The 21167-nt window shown below is 39.3% G+C and overlaps 1 long non-coding RNA gene across 4 annotated transcripts in view; it reads left to right on the forward strand.

The window, feature by feature from the left end:
- The window catches only part of LOC123836680 (uncharacterized), a 65441-nt gene that overhangs the window by 16445 nt on the left and 27829 nt on the right, over positions 1-21167 (forward strand). Inside the window, exon 3 of one of the 4 annotated variants that reach the window (XR_010413800.1) lies at positions 10167-17993. The exons of the other annotated variants lie outside the window; for them this stretch is intronic. This is a non-coding gene — a long non-coding RNA (uncharacterized LOC123836680). Of the gene's footprint in view, positions 1-10166; positions 17994-21167 lie in introns of those variants that run through there. 4 annotated transcript variants of the gene reach the window in all.

Here is a 21167-nt window from a genome sequence, read left to right on the forward strand (position 1 = left end):
TAATTGGAGTCATACAGTATGTGATCTGTGTCTGCCTTTATTTTGCTCAGTGTAATGATTTTGAGGATCAACCATGTTGTTGATCTTGGTAGTATGTCTTAATAATTTTTCTGTTTTATTACTGAGTATTATTCCATTGTATAAGTATACCACAATTTATTTCATCCTCCCATTGATGGTCATTTGGGTTCTTTCCAGCTTGGGGCTATTACGAATACGGCTGCTTTGAACATTCTTGTACAAGTCTTTGTGTGGACATAATATGTTTTCCTTTCTCTTGAGTAAATACCTGAAAATAAGATTGCTAGGTCGCAGGGTAAAGGCATGTTTAACTTTATTAGAAACACGGCATGTGTATTTAAAATATTCCGTCTGGGGGCACCTGGGTGGCTCAGTCAGTTAAGCGGCTGCCTTCGGCTCAGGTCATGATCCCAGGGTCCTGGGATCGAGCCCCACGTCAGGCTTCCTGCTCAGTGGAGAGCCTGCTTCTCCCTCTCCCTCTGCCTGCCTCTCTGCCTACTTGTGCTCTCTCTCTCTCTCTCTGTCAAATAAATAAATAAAATCTTTAAAAAATAAAATAAAATAAAATTTTCCATCTGCAAGGAAAACACAAAAACAAAACATGTAACTGTTGCACAATACCAAAATGTCAATGAATTTGGGTTTTGTAAAGACAACTCTTCCTCCACCTGTACTGCTCACCTGTGACTTCTTGTCCACCTTCATTCACTGATCCAGCTGTGCAGAATGACTTGCTATATGAGTATGTGAGTATATAACTCAGTCGCTTCCCTATAAGTCTCCCTACAAGGTACTTCCTCTGGTTGGCTGCTCTTCTATTCCCCTTTCTTTGCCCTAACTATCCTTTAAGACTCCACTTAGTCATTTTTTATTCTGGGAGGCCTTTACACCAACTTCCTCCAACACCTAATCACCACTATCAAGATTGAATGAAGAGTCTCTCCTGGATGATTCCATAGAAACTCATGTTTTCCCCTAGAAGTGTTTGGTTATTTATCTATCTTCACCACTGGGCCATAAGCTCCCCAAGGGTGGAGTCCTGTTTACTGTTAGAATCTAATGCCTAGCAAATTTCTTGACCCAAAGTAGGTGCTCAACAAATATTAGTTGAATAAATGAATAAATACTTGGATGGCCTTGTGTTGCTGCTGGGAGTGGAGAGGTTTCTTTATACCTGTGTGATATTCAGGTGGAAATAAGCAATTGGAATATAGGTCTGCAGCGTGAGTATTGGGCTAATGGTATGGGCAGGAGGTGGGCTGGTGTACAGATATAGGAACACTGCTTACTCTTGGTCATATTGTGTATAGGACTTCAGAATTTGGGACTGGATGAGATAACCTGGGGAAAGGTGCCATTTTTTTTAAATAATTGAAGTGACAGGAGGGAACCAAACTGTAGTAGATTATGAAATAAGTGGGATGAGAGGGAAGTTTGCATTTTTTATGCAAACAATATGGACAACTAATTCAAGAAGTATGGTACTGTGATGTCAAGTAGGGCAATTAAGGTAATATCCTAACAGGTAGATGAGATTGAATAGTGCAATGCTGTTTTCACTTTTATTTTTATTAATTCAAAGGAAAAAAAGCCAATTGAGTCTATTTTCAAATTGAGGGAGTAGAGTCATTGGAGAGATGATATGTTTTGAAGTATGATAGTCCAATGAGACAATCTTTGCTTGTACAGAGTTTTTGCTGAGGTCTCACCCCATTAAATTATGATTTTTTTTTCCATCCTCAGTGACCATATTTTCACTTCAAGGCTTTGATTAGGATTGGAAGTCAGAAGTGTTTAAGTGGCTCAAAGCAGAAGCCTTTATCCACAATGAGTAGAATTGAGTGAAGGCTGCATGAGAGGTTTGGATATCCACCAGGAACTCCATGTGCTTGCTCCACCTCTTGTACTGGAGATCTAATAATGCTAAGAGAGACCATCTCATAATGGATTCTAGATAATGACATTTTAGAGCTGGAAATAAGCTCAGAGACCATGTTGTTCAGCATCTCCCAGACTTCATTTCTTGGTCAGGACACAGCTTAGACATCGTCACTTCTGGGAATCCTTCCTCAGGCTATGAATAAGTATACCTTTTCTAAAAGTCACAGGCAAATTTTATGTCCTCCTCCTAGAGTTTCATAATGTTTCTTATTAAAATGTACATATTAAAGCCTCTGAGAAGTTCTGCAATAAGTAGACCTATTTAATCTTGGTTCACAAAATAGTTTCTAACCTTAATTGGAAGTTTGGACACAAAACCTGATGACTGAACACAAAACCCTGATGCTCTTATTTAATGAACACCTATATGCATCTAACAGAACCTACTTGGAGGATCACTAATCTACTCTAAACCTTTCTTTCAGATAAAGGTCTCATTCAGTGTTCTTACCACCTTGTTTGACCTAGCTAAACTTAGTAGCTAGAAATAGTTTTCTCATCTTTGTTTTTTGGGATCATCTGGGAAGTTATTCTCATCCATATAATGTTATTTGAGTCTGCAATTATCTGTAGCTTAACTTGGCTGGAACATCCAGGATGGCCCACTCTGATGCCTCATTAGGGATAGCTGAAAGGCTGAGCTAAGCTCTGGACATGGCGTGGCTGTCCATGTCCTGTCCATGTCCTCTGTCCATGAGGTCTTTGAGACTCTAGTTCTTCACATGATTGTACCACATGATTTTCCCCTTATTGTCTCTTCATAGAGTCAGCAGATGACTTACATGCTGGTTCAGGGCTCCCAAAAGCACAAAATCAGAAGTTTCTAATACCTTTTTAAGGTGTAGGTGCAGAACTAGTACAGTATCATTTTCATCAATTCTATTGGTTACCTCAGTCACAGCGCCAAGAGGATCCAAGGGGACCCAAGTGGAGCAAAATGAACTCCATCTCTCCATGGTGATAACAAAGAATTTGCAGTCAGGTTTAATCCACCACACTTCTCATAGGCTTTTGGCATCTTGTGAAAGAAAGAACCTGCTTACTGACACTGGAAAAGTCCCCGTAGAGCTTTAAGTACCCAGGCTTCTTGGCACCACAGAGATGGCTGAAATCCATTGGTGTCCTCCCTGATATCCAGGATCAATGGCTTAGGCAAATAGCCACTAGGACCCAGATCCAACAAATCAAGTAGGGGGAAGGTTGAAAGACACACACCAATTCTAACAGTCTAAACCAGAGGTTGGCAAACTACATCCTGTGGATTAAATCCACCGTCTATTTTTGTAAATAGTTTTGTTGGAACGCAGCCACACCCATTTGTTTATGTATTGTCTCTGGCCGTTTTTGTGCTACAAGGTCAGAATTGAATAGTTGTGACAGAGACCATGTGGCTGCTAAGCTTAAAATATTTACTGTCTGGCCCTTTACATAAAATGTTTACCAACATCTGGTGTGTAGACATCTATAAGCATTACAAGATGGCAGTCACCTTCTTCTGAAATGACTCTATCCATATATGTTAGTCAGTTCGAACTGCTATAACAAAAATACCATCGACTGCTTAAACAATAGAAATTTATTCTCACAGTCTTGGAGGCTGGGAAGCCCAAGAACAACATGCTGCCTGATTTGGTTCCTGGCTCACCCTTCTCCTGATTTGCAGAAGGATGCTTTCTTACTACATCCTCAGATGACAGAGACAGAGATCATCTGTCTTCTGTCTCTTCTTGTAAAAGCACTAATTCCACTCATGAGGGCTCTACCCTCATCACCTAATTACCTTCCTAAGGCCCCATCTCCTTAAATACCATCACATTGGGAATTAGGGCTCCAATTGGGAGGACACAAACATTTGGTCCATAGCACCAAACATTACGAAATGTAGAATATTGGCAAGCTGTGAAGTACTTTCCATGGAGACAAAGAATTGTTGCATGCTGTCGCATGCATCAAATCATTCACTGTTTGTCATTGCTGATTGAATTCCATTTTTTATCCATCCACCTGTAGATGGACATTTAAGTTTGCAGTTTTTGATCATCCCAAATAAAACTTCTATAAACATTCATGCACAGGACTTTGAATATACTTTGAATAATATACTTTTATTTTTCTTGGGTAGATATCTAAAAGTGAAATGGTTGGTTCAGGTGGTTGGTATATGTTTAACTTCTTAAGAAACTGTCAAAATGAAAAAAAAAGAAAGAAAGAAAAAGAAACTGCCAAGACGTTTTCCAAACGTTTTACATTTCCATCAGCAGTTTATGGGAGCTCTTGTTCTGCTACATCCTTGCCAACACTTGGTATAGTTAGTCCTTTAATTTCAACCATTTTAATGGGTGTGAGTGGTATCCTACTGTGGTTTACCTTACATTTCTCTAATGACTAATGATGTTGGGCATCTTTTCCTATGCTTATTAGCTGTCCATATATTTTCTTTGGTCAACTGTTTGTTGAGAACTTTTGCCCATTTTCAAAAATTGAGGTGTTTGTTTCATATTGTTGAGTTTTAAGAGTTCTTTAAGTATTCAGGATAGAAGTTCTTTATCAGATATCTGATTTGAAAATATATACTCCCATTCTATGGCTTGTCTTTCATTTTCTTTCAATGAAATCTAATATATCCATTTTTTCCTAATGTTTTTGATGTCATATCTAAGAAATCTTTGTCTGATCTAAGGTCACAGTGATTACCGTTTATGTATACTTCTCAAAGTGTAGTTGTTTTAGGTTTTGCATTTAGACCAATATTCCATTTTGATTTTTTTAATCAACTTCATTTTCTTTTTTAGCATAAGGACGTCCAATTATTCCAGCAGTATTTATGAAAAAAAAATGATTCTTTCTCCACTAAAATGCATTTGCTACTTTTATCAAAGATCAGTTGTCTATATTTGTGCCAGTCTATTTCTGGACTCTCTGTTCTGTTCCATTGACTGTGGTCATCTCTCCTCACACTACTGTCATGCTCCAATGTAGCTGAAGAAACTGAGAATTCAAAATTAAAACCTGAATATAAGTTAGTCTGATTGTATTTGGTGAGATGAAAAGGTAGAATGTATTTTAACGGTTTGTGAGATCTACTGATAACTTTTAAATATTTAGACTATAGTGAGTGGCCCTTTTTCTCCGGGCCCCACAAATGTGATAAGCCTGGCCGGCAGATAGAATGAAGAGCACTAAATAGGCAGATACAACTTACTTTAAATGTTCTAGTTTGTCAGCTTAACAAAAATACCATCTCAGAAGGGTCAGATACATAAGAATTATTCACAGTAATAATTGTTGGACTATAAGAGTTGGGGGAAATGGCAAGAGATAATCTGGAGAGGGAAACAAAAGCCAGATCATAGAGTATTTTTTTTTAATTTTTTATTTATTTGACAGAGAGAGAGACAGCGAGAGCAGGAACACAAGCAGGGGGAGTGGGAGAGGGAGAAGCAGGCTTCCCGCCGAGCAGGGAGCCCGATGTGGGACTCGATTCCGGGACTCCGGGATCATGACCTGAGCCGAAGGCAGACGCTTAACGACTGAGCCACCCAGGCGCCCGATCATAGAGTATTGTAAGCCATACGAAGGAGCTTGGAGTATCCTAAGTGTTATATAGAGATATTGAAGAATTTTCAGTATGAGGCTGACACAATCAGACTGGCCTTCTCGAAAGATTAATCTAGCTGCAAAGTGAATTTAGGATAAGGGACAGCCTGGGATAAGAATAGGTAATATTAGTAATTACTTATCTATCTCAGTAATCTAGGTGAAAGATAAAGATGTTTTGGACTAGATCAGTAATGATGAAAATGGAGAGAATTATGTATGGGTGAGGTCCACAGGACCTAGTAGAAGAGACATAGGAATTAAGGATTCAATTCCTCAAGCTTTTGGCCTGAGCAGTTGAGTGGATGGCAATGTCATTCAATGGCATAGGGCATTGAGGTGGAGGTTTGGGGGACATATAGAGAAAGACAGTAGATTCAATTTGGATATATTGTGCTTGAGGGTCTGTAGGCACATAAAAGCTTTTCACAGTTTTGACATATAGTCGTTGTATGATATAAATAATAAATAAGTGAAGGTGTCAAGCTTGTTAATTTTTTAAACTATTTTTATCCTGAGGATGAAAAAGATAAGGAGAACTTCCTCTATGATCAAGGAAAGCCTGAATCAATTGCTGCTCTCATTAATCCATGTACTTCTGTGTAGATTTGTCTAGAAATGAAGCAATACTATTATTAGTGAAATTTTGTTTTGTTCTAGACTTGCTTATTGTATTCAGCAAGTCATAATAAACAATTCCAAAATAAGAGACTTACTGCAGTAAAAGTTTACTCACTTCTATAACATCTCAAAGTGAGTTTGGTGGTTCCCCTTGGCCAATTTTCTGCTAGCTCAGGGATTCAAGCTTCTAATATAAATGCCATCCAGTATTATCTAATCTAACACCATCCTTAAAGATGTGACTTCTGAGGGCATCACATTTATGTTAGGACTAAAGGATCACCCAACATATTTTAAGGGCAAAGCCTAGAAGCAGCTTATATTATCACTGCCCACATTCCATTGAGCAAACAAAGTCATATTCTCTCAACCCAATGCAAAGGAGCTGGTAAATCCAGACCCCACATGTGCACGGGAACAGGAACTAGGATCAATGACCATCTAACTAGCCTCTACGACACTTGAAAATCAAAGAACCATTTTTCAGATAGGTACTCAAATAACAAATATACAATACCAATAGTCAAAATTTGTGCTCCCATGCACACTTACTGTTCCAAGAATGTATCATTAGTTTTATAATGGCAAATTGAGATCGTACTATTCTGTTCTACTCATTTAAGATACTTTGCTATTTGAAGGGCAGAGGTTCAATTGCTTAATTCTTGCTTCATTCTTTTAGAGGAATTCAAACCTCTATGCTGAAGATAATACTTAGTGGTGGTTCTTTTCTCTTGCAATCCGTTCTATGGGAATTTGCTACCATAACTACAGAAAAGAATTTGATAAAATGAAATGGAGACCTCCAAGAAATGTATAACACAGATGCTTCACATTGCAAAATCTCTAATGTCATTATTGAAAAGATAGTTTTTTAGAGATATTCTTATTAAATAACACCAGGCATAATAAATAAGCCTTTTATTTTACTTACTATCTTATGTACATATACTATGTTTTTTGGTTATCACAACCACCTTAATATATTCTCTCTATTTGTCATAGCAGTACCCAGATTTTCTATGAGGTGCTCTCCTACTCTCCAATTCCTACCATTTGGGTAGAGCTGACTCTGTCTTCAATTTATGGGGTGGGCATTTGGCCTAAATCAGGCTAATCAAACTTCACAACTGCCTGATTTCAGTGAGTGTTTCAGAGATAAACACAACATCCAAGTCATGCTAAGTGGGAGACATTGCCAACCAATGATTGGACTACTGTTGTAACAGTTGAGAAACAGACTGGATATGAGCTGGAATTATTGGAGGCCATCTTGCCCCATGAGGAGAGCCTGCCTGAGAGTTGGTTCTAATAGAAAGAAAATAAAGCAGAGACATGGAGACTGACTGTCTTAGTTTGTTCAAGCTGCTATAACAAAATACGATGAACTGGGTGACTTGTAAACAACAGCAACTTATTTCTCTCAGTTCTGGAAGGTGGAAAGTCCACCGTTAAAGTGCTGGCAAACGATTAAGGTGCTGGCAGATTGGGTGTCTGGTAGGGAACCATATCCCAGTTCACAGATGCCATTTTTTCTCTGTGCCCTCACAGGGCAGAGGGATGAGGGAGCTTTCTGGGGCCTTTTTTTATAAAAGCACTAATTCCATTTATGAGGTTTCTACCTTCATGACCCAATCACCTCCCAAAAGCCCCACCTCCAAATACCATCACATTGGAGATTGGGTTTCAACATATGAATTTGGGGGCACACAAACATTCAGTCCCCAGCAGTTACTGCATCCTAACAACATTGTTTGAACCAGGACCCAGCAACACTGATGCAAAGCCTACTCCCGGACTTCTCACGTACAAGAGTCAATGCATTCTTTTTCTTTCCGTTTGCCATTTTGAGTCCAGTATCTCGTCTTTGCAGCCAGAAGAGTCCTATGCTCTTGGGCAGGATGTTAACATTTTCCCTACTTTATAGGAAAATAAACTGAGGTTTAGAGACCCTAAACAACTCACTGTAGCTTGGCCTGCACTTAGTAGTGCAAAACAGAAAGAAAACCTGACTTCAAGGGCAGTGCTTTAATTATACTTTATTTAATTAAGATTCTTTTTACGTTTTAAGGCACTTTTTCTTTTCTATCAAGACTGAAGAAAAGTCTTGTCAGGATAGAATAATTACTGCACGGTATCTAGAAAGCTCAGGCTTTCCAATATTTATTGGCAGTTGTTGTGTAGATTATATTATTATAAATATGAATGCCAAGTCATTCTCAAGAAACAAATAGTAAATTTGAGCATGTTAGGAGCCATGCGAGGGATGCCTCTGTTCTGTTCTGTACTTAAAATGAAATTTTTTCTACAGTTGAGCTCTAGGTCTGATCTAAAATCAGCAGAAAAGGTTTGCAATACTCACATGTGTGCCTCTTTTGAAATCTAGTGGTTTTAGAAAAAAAGCATATATGTACTGTATACTTCAAAATAACTAACAGTATTCTTAATGGGAAAAAAATCCCATTTTTTTTCCTGGAACTGAGAATGGAAAACTTAGCTGCATACCATTCCAGTTCAAGGATCTGTAATCTTAGACCATTGAAGAGTTCCTCTTTCCAAGGAATGTTTCTCTGTGTGGTTTCTAAGCCTCCTGACTTTCTGCAAAAATTTAGCATTTCCCCAGGAAGCTTAAGAGAAATAACAATGTAGGAACCTCATAGGTCTTGTTAGGTTTTCATGTCTGACACATAGTTCTCCTATTTTTATCTATCATACTTGGTCACACTCTTGCCTTCATTTGATTTTACTTGGTCGTCAGAACAAAACGAAGAGCTATAAGGCAGTGATAAGGCTTTCCTCTCTCATAACAAACTGAAAACAAAATTTGCTTAGACTCAGTCACAGATAATACGAAAACCTGTGGACAGCCAAGTTGTTAAGAATCCCATGTTGTACTTTACTCGTTTAAATAGCAATCATTCCAGTCTTAATCAAACTCTATGACATTCTAGATGGTGTCCACCTTAATAAGATTATCTCCTAATTGCCTGCCTGTTCCTGATGGCCTCTGCACCACTCATGTGAATAAACAGCCCAGACAGGCTAGAGAAGGAAGGTGTTCTCCCCTTCGTGCAGTGTTGAGAATAATCCAGAAGGACATCCCCATACTGCTGACCAGATTTTTGGCTCAGAGATGAGCCCTGTACTTACATTTTGGCAGCCTAATCATTGAACCTCTCTGAGCCTCAGTTTCTTTAGCTGTAAAATAGAAATAGTAATGCCTTTGCAGGGGTATGTGAAGATTAAAAGCCTAAATGTTCTCTTAAACTTACTGTTCAGGAAAAAAAAAGTGCTGTAAATCTCTGTGAATATAAAACATTGAAGATAATTGAGTTTTTTAACTCCTCCTCTGACATACAAATTATGGCAAAATGTATTCAAAATATATTCAAAATCCAAGAACTGACCCAAATACGGTCACACACGTAGAAATAACCTGTGATAAATTAAAGTAGGGTAACACACATAGAAATAACCTGTGATAAATTAAAGTCGAGTTACTAACAAGTAAAACTACAGTTAAATTGTATCAGCTATTATAATGAAACATACAGATATGCACACACACACACAAAGTTTCAATATGCTTAGCCAAATGGAGAAACCAGGTTTGAGAAAAATTCATCTCCCACAGGTGAGGACGTTAACAGTAATTTCTATGGCAGTAGTCTGATGATTTATCTCTCAACTACCATGGTTTCTTAATTAATTTGAGACATTTTAATTAGATTCTTTCTCATTTTCACTTCAGCCCAGCATCTCTGGGTGGGATCGACCTCCACTCCCCCCACCCTCAGCAACCCCCACTCCAGCCCTGGCAGTTGCCTGATAAATCGCCACCAGGAAAAGCACCATCAGCTAACCACAAGGAGAATCAAGAGGCATTAGGATGGAAATAGAATTTGTCTTTGTTGTCCACCATTTGGCCTCAGTTTCTTGGTTCTCATTATCCTCTTTTTCCTAACCCTTTCCTTACCATTCCCCAGAGCCGCACCCACCCTGCTCCCAGGAATCTGATGTCTTCATGCTGGCAGCTCAGCTGAGCACGCCTCCCTGAAGCCTCTCCGCTTCCAAAATGGTTACTACCTTTTTTCTTCAGCTTCCTTTTTCATCAAGCTCACATCGACTCAAACCTGATGATCTCAGAGAGATGTAAACAGAAAAGCCAACTAATCAAGCCTCAAGTGTGAATAACTGCTTTTTCTTTCCTGGGATTTTGCATCTTAAGCATGTTAACCCATATTCATCTACAATTAGTGGAATCCCCAAGGAATTTACAGGGGACTGAGGTTACAGGGTGCGGATATATGGGCAACAGACTTCTCTTCATTCTTTTAACTTTTCAACTCACATGAAAGCTCCCTTCCCTTTTGGTGAGGGCCAATCTCTAGAGGCTCTGCATTTATTTCCCAAGAAGAGTTACTGCTTAGGGATTAGCAGTCACTTCCAGCTGCCATCATGAGTCTGACACCAAGAATGGAGCTTTGTTCGTGGAGCATGAAAGCAGCTTGAAGAGTCCTGCTGATTGGCATAAACCCATGAGGAAATAAAAATTTTTCATTCATGTGCGCGCACACACACACACAATGTAGGATTTTTTTTCCTCATCCGTAGGCAGACACAATTCCAATTGCATTGGGCACTATTTCATCTTTCTGGTATTTGAATATAGGAAAATACAGGTGTGATTGGGGCTTGGTTAAATCCTGAATTATCAAGTGGCATGCGTAGATGCTACAAGCTTCAAGTTTGGTCTTTGGTTAACTTACTCTCTAGAGGTCTCAGAATCTTGGGGAAAATGAGTACTCTGTGTAAATGTTATTTATGTTTGCTGAATATGTGTATTTACAAGGATTCTTTTCAGGGCAGTGTTCACAAATTGTTGCAATGTATCATTTTTGTTAATTGCATTGTATACACTTACACATAATTTATTGGTAGAAATAAATTGATTTATGCTTTATTTTATTTTTTTGCACCCCTTTCCTGGGGTTTAACCAGGAACCAGGAAGATCAAAGTGTTCTAGGAACACAGAACCACACGTTTCCTCAGTCTGAGCACAGAACCATGAAGGTAGCAAGACTTGTACATTACGTTCTCAAGAGCTAAAGGAAGGAGGGATTTACCAAACTGCTTATGTGAAAAAAATTATGAGGTAGACCTTAATAGAATAGCCTCAACTTTCTTCAATGTGGATAATCCACCTCTTGCCTCCACAATACTGCTAAAACAATTCACAGGCTAATTCACCAATTAACTTCTAACGGTCATGTTCTAAGGCTTCATTTTAGTCCTGATAGTATGCAGTTGGCACATTCTCTTATTGACCCTTCAGTTTTGGGGTTCCCATCCATTGTCGTCTACTCTCACTCTTCTTCAAAGTTCTCAAGGTGGAAACCCACAAACTGGATAAAGTACACAGGTTTATACAATTTGGGCTCAATAGTGTTGCAGGCAAATTTAAGAAACAATATATAAAACCTGAAATCTTCACTTATTCATTTGGATTTTCCAAGTTTTGAAAAACGGAAAGATCTGACAACCCTAGACCAACATTTATGCAGGGCAATGATTTGTCGGAAGTAAATGGAAGTTGCTCCATAGAGATTGGACGCTTGGTCTCCAGTTGCCATGGTCCTCACTTCTCCTCGTTGCCTTAAATCCCTGACCCACCCCTTTAACTCGTTCACATACGTGAGCATTTGCAACTATTTCTCGTATATTTACCCTGTGTGATTTCATCCTTTCTTACGGTTTGAACTCCCTGACTCTAAAATTTGACTCCAGAACACATTTGTAAACACCAAATAATATCTCTGTTCCTCCAAAATGTACTTATAGATTCCTCATTCTCAACGTCCCAAACCAAGCACATTACTTTTCTTATAAGCCACCAAATTTGCTTCTCCTCTAGTTCCTGTATAGTTAATAGCGTTGTCATCTGTTATAGTGAGTTTTATGTATCAACCTGCCTAGGCTCTATTCCCTGATTATTCAAATAAACACTCCTGCTGAGAAGATATTTTGTACATGTGGCTTAATATCTGCAATCAGATGACTTTAAGTAGAGGAGATGATCTTTGATAATCTGAGTGGGCCTCATTTAACCAGTTGCAAAGCCTTGAGAGCGAAACTACGACTTCTCTGAAGAACTTCAGCCTTACAGTAGCAACAGCAACTCCTGCCAGAGGGTTTCCAGCCCGCTGGCCTGCCCAACACCATTCTGACTTGCCAGCACCCACAGTTTCCCTGCTTCTGTTTCTCTGGAGAGCGCTGACCTATAAGGTTCCAGGTGGTTCTGCCATCGACACCTTTGCTGCAAGCATTTTCGCCAAAAATGAATTGGCCATAAGGCAAATCTGCCATAAAAGATAAAAATCACACACACACAGACACACACACACACACACAAAATATAAGAGGGACTTCATGTCCTTTTTAATAAAGAACATAATGAAACATGAAAACTTCATGTTTAATAATAATTAATAAATAATTATTAGTTTATTCCTGCATCTAAACATGTATCAGTTTTCCAAATACTAGGATGCATATTTGTTACTGAGCTTTGTGAGAGCCTACGTTGTTGTTTGTTCTTGGCGTATTGTCACATGTCCGTCGATAGACATCCCGAAGTTCCATTGGAAATGTGGAAGAAATGCTAACACTGTCATGCATTTGTAACTGAGGTTTGTGATCATCTTAAATGGTATGTTATCATTTCCCATATAGTACGCAATATAGCTTTATAAGCTCTTATTCACACTTACAGAGAGTTTTATCACTGTATTTTTTAAGTCGATATATGTAGTAGTTAACTACCATTTTAAGACCACTGTGTCTACTCGTCACTGTATAGACCATTATGAAGGCTGGCTAAGATTTGTGTAATGTAAAAATGGGAACTTTGTCAATGGAGAAATGAAACCAAACTGACAACTAGCTTCAATACAGTAATTCTGCTGAAGATGGTTGTTTTGTAACGGTGAAATGAAACCAAACTGTCTCCCCATTATTTTATCCCCCTATGGCAAAATTGCCTTACGGCCAATTAGTTATGTGGTAAAAATGTTTGTGGTAACAATGTTTGCAGTGAAAATGCTTGTGGCAAAAATGTTTACCACAAAGATGCTAACAGTGAAAATGCCAGACACTACTGATACTCCATCCACCTAGATAAGCAATGTTAAGAATATAAGAGACTTCCTTAATGCTTCCTCCTTCTTATGGCTTTCATCTGTCACACCCCTTTCAAATTATTCTTTAAAATAATGATCAGATATGATTTATAATTCTATAACTCAGATCTTTTCCCTATTGCTTAGAGATCAAAATCTAGACTCCTAAGTAGGGTACACATGGATATTCATTTTCTGGTTCCTGCATACTTCTCCAGACTCATCTCTTTGCTGAGCTACCTACTTCCCTTGTACCTACTGTCTAAATGGAAATGCTTCCATATTTTTAACATACCTTTATATTCTATTCCTCTATGCCTAAGCTGCTCCCACGACCTGAAATATCCTTCTTTATAGAGCACCTGGCAAAAATCTACTTAACTTTCAAGACATGGTTGAAATGTTTTCTCTTCTGTGAAACCTCCCCACCCTCCCCTTTTCCCAGCAGAATTGATCCACTCTTCCTTGGTACCCCAGCCTCCTCTTGCATGCTTCACCCATGTAGAGCCATAATATAGGAATGTAGTTCATTTGCTCGTTCATATGTTTGTCCTGTGTTAAACTGTGACGCTTAATTCATTATGTAATTTAGGAGAGCCTTGTGGCAACAACTGCTAATGACCCCATCAATATCCATTCTCCTCTTCTGCAGTAATAGAACTTCTACCTAGGCACATGGCCAGCTAGAACAAAGGTTACATTTTCAGCCTTCTCTACAACTTGGTGTGGCTATGTGACTGAGCTCTCACCGATGGAATCTAAGTGACTGTGTCCTATGCCAACATCTAAGAACCACCAGAGGCAGTTTTCACCAGCTCTTTGCCCTTTATACTTCCCTTCTCCCAACTTACTCTTTGGAACATGGATGTGATGACTGAAGTTCTATCTTGGTTCTTGAAAAAAAAACAAAAAACAAAAAACAAAACCTACTCTTGGCATGGTCAAGTAGAAAGCTGCAGGAGCCTGGGTCCCTGAGAACTTTGTACAGCAAAGCCGCTAGACCAGCCCTAGCTTACTCACCTCTGCACTTTTACCCAGGGAACAAATGAATTTTCACCATATTTAAGCTGCTCTTTCAGAGAAAGCAGATGTATCACTCACAACCACATAAAATTCTAATATATGAATGGTTCTGGCAATGTCTTCAATCAACACTCTTTAAGCTTTTAAATTAGGAATGATGCCTAAAGATTTGTTACTGGGTCCCAGTCGGAGAGGGGCTCATAATCTCAAAATCGAGCTGGCTGGGTTTTAAAGCTTGCTTGCAATGTTTACATGTGGGCTTCCTGTTGTTTGTACAGGGCATCCTCTGCATTTCAACCTATGGACTTGGACTTAGTTTGAGCTCCGCTCCCTGGGGAACCCAACCTTTGATATATTGTGCTCCACTTGGCAAGTATCTGACTGACTAAGCCAGCTCCATCTCTGACAAGTAGGGATGAGTTAGCAAATCAAACAAGGGGGAGGGTGGCTAGGTTAGAGCCAAGACTGAGGTGAGTTCAGAGGCCATGAGCTGAGTGAAGTGCCAGCAGCATGGCAAAGAATTTGAGCCCATACTTGGTGCACTGGAAAAGCAGGATCAGGAGAAAAATATGCCAGACTGTTGCTAGGGTGATTTGATTTGCCTTTTCAAAGGCCTGTTTATGCCCAGATGTATTACGACACAGCATGACCACTTTCCAACATGGGTATAGGATATAGACACTCTCAAATACTCTGTGGGAGTACAAATTGGAGAAAATATGACAAGTCCCTTAGATATTTTAAATGTGCGTTCATTAGGAGCCAAAGATTTTTTTAAAAGTGGGTAAGGAGCTCAGAAGAAACACTGGAAACACGTGTCTTTATAATTTAATATTGTTCAAAATGTCTTACTTAGGCAAGAAGACAAGCAGACCCACATTCACATATATCCTCTATTCCCAACAGTAGTAACAAGAACTAAATTTAGCAAGAAACACATAAAACCCATATAAAGAAAACTACTATTTCACTGGAGTTTTTATGAAGGCTAAAAGTCTCTTTGTTGATGCCATCATTCTGATGTATAGAAAACCAAAAGAAATAACTGATAGCTTAACATTAGAGATCAGTAATATGGCTAGAAGTAAAGGAAATACATAGAAATAATTATACATGGCAATATTAATTACAGAATGTAATGGGGGAAAGGTAGAATTTAAATCAATGAATAACTGATTAATCAATAAATAGTTTTGGGAAATTTTGATAGCCAAAATAGGAAAATAAAATTATATTCTTTCCTCACATGGCATACACACAACCCAGATGATTTAAATATGCAAATAAAAGGGTGCCTGGATAGCTCAGTCGGTTAAGCGTCTGCCTTTGGCTCAGGTCATGATCCCAGGACCCTGGGATGGATCCCCGTGTAGTCGGGCTCCTTGCTCTGCGGGGAGCCTGCTTCTCATTCTCCTCCCTGCTCATGCTCTCTCTCGCTATCTCTATCTCTCTCTCAAATAAATAAATAAAATCTTTTAAAAATATGCAAATAAAGAATATGAAGAATAAAATATGGGAGACTTGGAGCGCTAAAACAAAATATAGGAGACTATTTTTTGATATGAAAAATGCCTATTGAGACCCTCAGTAAAAAGTTCAAAACTGAAAGAGATCTTGACAGTCAATGAACATGTGTATGTTCTCCCTCTAAGTAGGCCCTATCCTTTGCCAGCCTTTCTGTTCTCTTATTTTATGGATATTTTATGGATATGGCAGGCAAAATCTGCCTGGCTTTTCCTGACATTTGCATACATCTGAACTTATTTGACGAGATTACGTCTGGCTTTATAGAGAAGTGGGGAGAAGGCAGAAAGAGAGAGAGACAGATGGAGACACAGCGAGAGTGATTTACATGGAAAAGAAGGAAGACAGTGATTCAGATGTGGTGAGGGCTGCTTGGGGCAGCGCCCCGATGAACCAATCCCCAGCTCTGGGGTCACAGCTCTTTAAAGATCGCTGAGTGTGGTACGGAAACAGCAGAATCATCAGACACCAAGGGACCACGAGGCCTCGGAAAACCAGTGTCTCTGCAGTAGCCCTGTGGACAGAAGCCTAGAGCTCTCTGCCACGCTATAGTAGTTTAAGAACCCTCCAGGGACTACTCAAGACCTTGTGGCTTGGCCTGGGGTCCGAATTTGAGGGAGATCCCCAATTAGGGTGTAATTTAATCCCCTCTTCCATGTGAACAGGATAGTCCTCTGAGTCTAATTTGAGTTTCTTTTAAATAAATAAAATAAATGACATTTCTTACATACCCAGGTTTGAACTGACTTGACCATTGTTAAGCAGCGTGGGGAGAAACAGACAGCACGAGAAAATAAGCGTAACTATGCCGGAGGCCTGTTTGACGGTGTGGGTCAACATGTAAAATGAGCATGCTTTGTCACTAGCCATCTTAATCCCAGGACTTCACACCAAAGAACTTTCCTTATTGAGTCAAGTAAATAGATGTACTGCAAAACTGCTTATAATGGCAAAAAGATTTTGGGAAACTGCATGCTTTTTAGGAGACTGATTAAGTAAGTTATGAGCTAAATCATGTACATACATACAATGGAATATTCTGAAGCAATAAAAGTGATTATATGCTCAAAATCTTTGGTCACATCTCTCCTGCCTTCCAATATCAGAGCTCCTGGTTCTCAGGCCTTCAAACTCTGGGACTTACACCAGCGGACCCAGTTCTCAAGTGTTTAGCCTCAGATTGGGAGATACACCATTGGTTTTCCTGTTCTGAGGCCTTCAGATTCAGAGTGAATTATACCACCAGCTTCCCTGGTTCTCCAGCTTGTAGATGACAGACTATGGGGCTTCTCGGCCTCCATAACTGCCTGAACCAATTCCTATTATAAATCTCCTCTTATCAATATCTAATATATCCTATTAGTTCTGTTGCTCTGGAGAAACTTGACTTATCCAAGTACTGATGCTGATACTTTTCTCCAAATAAGTCATAGGTTCCCAGTGGACATCTCTCTTGTGGGGGCACCAAGCCATACCCTAGAGATGTGCAGCAAAATACTTCAGTGTAAATTCTCGAAGGGTATGATTTCAAGAGATTTTTACTTTTTCTTATGCTGAGCTATATTTTAAAATAAGGAACATGCATTGTTTTTCCAAAACCCATAGAAAAAAAAAAAAGAAAGGAATGTTAACAACGAGAGTTTGCTGGGGTGTAGAGAATTGAGAGTTTCATGTACCATTGGTATAATTGAAAATTGGTAGAGCTTTTTGGAGGGCAATTTGACAGTTCAATTTCTAAGAATGTATCCTGTAGGAGTATTTGTACCCTTGCACAAAGATATATGCTCAATGATGCCCATTATAGGATTGTTTGTGGTGGCAAAAATGAAAAAAATAATCACTTTTTGTGGTCTATGTCCTCTAGGCAAAGTCTCCTTATGAGTCTAGTGTAAGAGTAGGCAAACAATTATGTATTACACAACCATGAGAAACAGAGGAGAGGGATCCTTTTCTGTATGTTGACACAGAATGTTACAATATATTGTTTATTTAAAATAGTAAGTGAAAAACAGTATGTAGAGTGTGATCTTATTTAACATTACTACAGGCATGCCTCCTTTTATTGCAATTTGCTTTGTTGCACTTCACAGATGCTTTGTTTAGTTATTTACTTTAATTTTTTTTCTTTTTAAGAGAGAGAGAGAGAGTGGGTGGGGAGGGACAGAGGGAGAGGGAGAGAATCTCAAGCAGGCTCCACACCCAGTGCAGAGCCTGAGTGGGGCTGGATCTCAGGACCCCGAGATCATGACCTGAGCTGAAATCAAGAGTCAAGCATTTAATTGACCGAACCACTTAGGGTCCCCACATTTTTTTTTTTTACAAATTGTTTTGTGACAACCCTGCATCAAGCAAGTCTATCAGCACCATTTTTCTAGCAGCATTTACTCACTTCAAGTGTCTGTCACATCTTGGGAATTTATACGGTATTTCAAACTTTTTTATTATCTTTATGTTCATTATGGTAATCTGTGATCGGTGATTATGACTCACTGAAAGTTCAGATGATGATTAGCATGTTTTAGGAATAAAATATTTTTGAATTAAAGTGTGTATATTTCCTTTTTAGACACAATGCTATTGCACACTTAGTAGACTACAATATAGTGTAAACATAACTTTTATGTGCGCTGGGAAACCAAAAAATTCATTTTACTCACTTTATTGCGCTATTCACTTGATGGCAGAGGTCTGGAACCGAACCTTCGGTATCTCCAAGTTATGTCCATATTTTTACGTACTTGGGGCGCCTGGGTGGCTCAGTTGGTTAAGCGACTGCCTTCGGCTCAGGTCATGATCCTGGAGTCCTGGGATCAAGTCCCACATCAGGCTCCCTGCTCAGCAGGGAGTCTGCTTCTCCCTCTGACCCTCCTCCATCTCATGCTCTCTGTCTCTCATTGTCTCTCTCGCAAATAAATAAAGTCTTAAAAAAAAAATTTATTTTTATGTGCTCAGAGAAAAATCCCAAAGGATATCTACCAATTGGTTAGCAATAATTATCTCTGATGAATGGCATCACAGAATTTTCACTTCCCATTTTATACATTTCTACATTGTCGGAGCATTTTACAATAAGCATCTATTATTCCCTTCATAAGAGTGGAAAACAATGACTTTTTTTTAAAAAAAAGAAGGAAAAAAAAAAACCCACAGAGAGGGGCATTGTTCCAGAGCTGGGTCTTGGGCCAAGATTTAGACTCTGCTGCATAGCGGTAGACAGGACCTTATTCAGCTGGAGCTTGTGAATAGCTTGATTGACATTCTCTGCCTGGCCTGGGCTTTCACTCATCTAGCACGGCTCAGCTGGGAACCCCCTTGAAATTTCCATGAAGGGGTCTCTCCTGCTGTGGGTGTGATATTGGCCATTTCTTAGTTTTCTGTCCAGCCAGAGAGCCAAGAATGCTACCAACTCTGGGATCAAGCTCCACCCAGCTCATTATTTCCTAGCTGTGTGACCTGGAGTAAGTTATTTAACCTCTCTAGTCTTCCTACCTCAATGGTCGATTTTGAAGATGAAGCTAAAAGACATGTAAAATTCCTTCCCAGACATTGCAGCATAGTAAGTATGTAATAAATGTCAAATCACACCCCCACCATCACTGCCACTCCTTCTTTCCCCCTTTCTCATTCTCTGGCAGGTGGAAAATTTAGAGCAGTGGTTCCCAATGGGCCCTCTGCTATTTTCTTGGTGGCCTTTGATAAATGGGGGCCGTCATAATGAAGAAGCTACTGCCTTTGACCTGATCTGTGGGCAGGATCCAGGAATGCCAGATGTCCTGTAAGACAGGAGACAGTCCAGACAATAAAAATCATCTTGCATCTCACATAACTTGTCAATGTCCCAGAAGGTATTTGTGTAAGTCAAAAACCTATTTATATTATCTGAGTTTAGAAGTTAATTCCATTTTATATAGCAACACTGCATTTCCCAGGAGGAAGGTTGTATTTTGTTTTGCTTGGATTTTACCACTGTTTTTTGTTTTTGTTTTTTTTCAAAATCACATTTTGACAGTAGTTTCTCTTCTATGCTGTTTGAGTCTCCAAATAAAACACACCTCTAACCATCTGCTTTTGCAGTAGCCACAAGTTGGTTTAGTCTATTGGTATAACCATCTGACTACATCTGACTACTATATCTTATAGAGTGCTCATTCCTAACTAAGCATTTACACAATGAAATCCACACTAGTCTATTTTTTTTTTAAGATTTTATTTATTTATTTGACAGAGAGAGACACAGCGAGAGAGGGAATACAAGCAGGGGGAGTGGGAGAGGGAGAAGCAGGCTTCCCGCAGAGCAGGGAGCCAGATGCGGGGCTTGATCCCAGGACCTGGAATCATGACCTGAGCCGAAGGCAGACGCTTAACGACTGAGCCAGCCAGGCGCCCCCACACTAGTCTATTATAAATTATTTTTCTATAACATCTTTTATATTAGTTTGAATATTATATTGAGTTTTTTAATCTATGTGTACATAGATGGTATTCTTTAGATGTATGTAGATTGACTTTTATTTTGGAATCATAAAGGCAGCACTACAAGATAGTTATTACAAAAAGAGGAGATGGCAGTGTCTGGAAGAGCACAGAGTTCTTCAATTGCATCAATAACCCCAGAGGAGAACACCTCTCCTGAGAACTTGGGTGGGTTCAAGAACTGCATGTTTTCAAGTGAAGAATAGTGATATTGACTAAAATTCAGGCATCTCACCATTCCCATTTCCACAAGGATTGTGAATAACAGGATAACAACCAACATTGGTCCCTCTGGAGCCAGAACCGAGGAGACCACAGGAGCCAGAATAACTCTTAAGTACAGCTAGAGAAATGGAATAACCTTGCTGTCCTATCTAGTTTGTTAAACCAGAAAGCAAGAGATATGTCATGAGTCTGTAGATGAAGTGAAAGGCAAGAAGCCAGAGAGGCCAAGTACATGGAGGAGGGGCAGGGATGGAGACAGTTGCTGGTAGGGGAAGGATGAATGAGGAAGCTGGGCAGGGAATAGGGGAAAGAATATGGAGCTGTTTTGGCCACAGCACATCTTTATTATGTGGGCTAGACTCCAGCGGGCCTGCTAGACTTGCATGCTTCTACTGAACGCTGACTACTTGTTGCATGGCTTATTAAATGTGTCATCTAACATTTGAAAGAGAAGAAATTAAGACACCTGACTTCCTTAACTTTCTATGCTCATGGGCCAGAAGATGGATGAAAACCATAAAAATAAAATTGCCAATAAATAAACCATTATTTCTATTCTGGAA

Source organism: Mirounga angustirostris, unplaced genomic scaffold, assembly GCF_029215605.1.
Source record: "Mirounga angustirostris isolate CCGP_5_RB_7025 unplaced genomic scaffold, mMirAng1.0.hap1 SCAF_8, whole genome shotgun sequence".
Lineage (NCBI taxonomy): Eukaryota > Metazoa > Chordata > Mammalia > Carnivora > Phocidae > Mirounga > Mirounga angustirostris.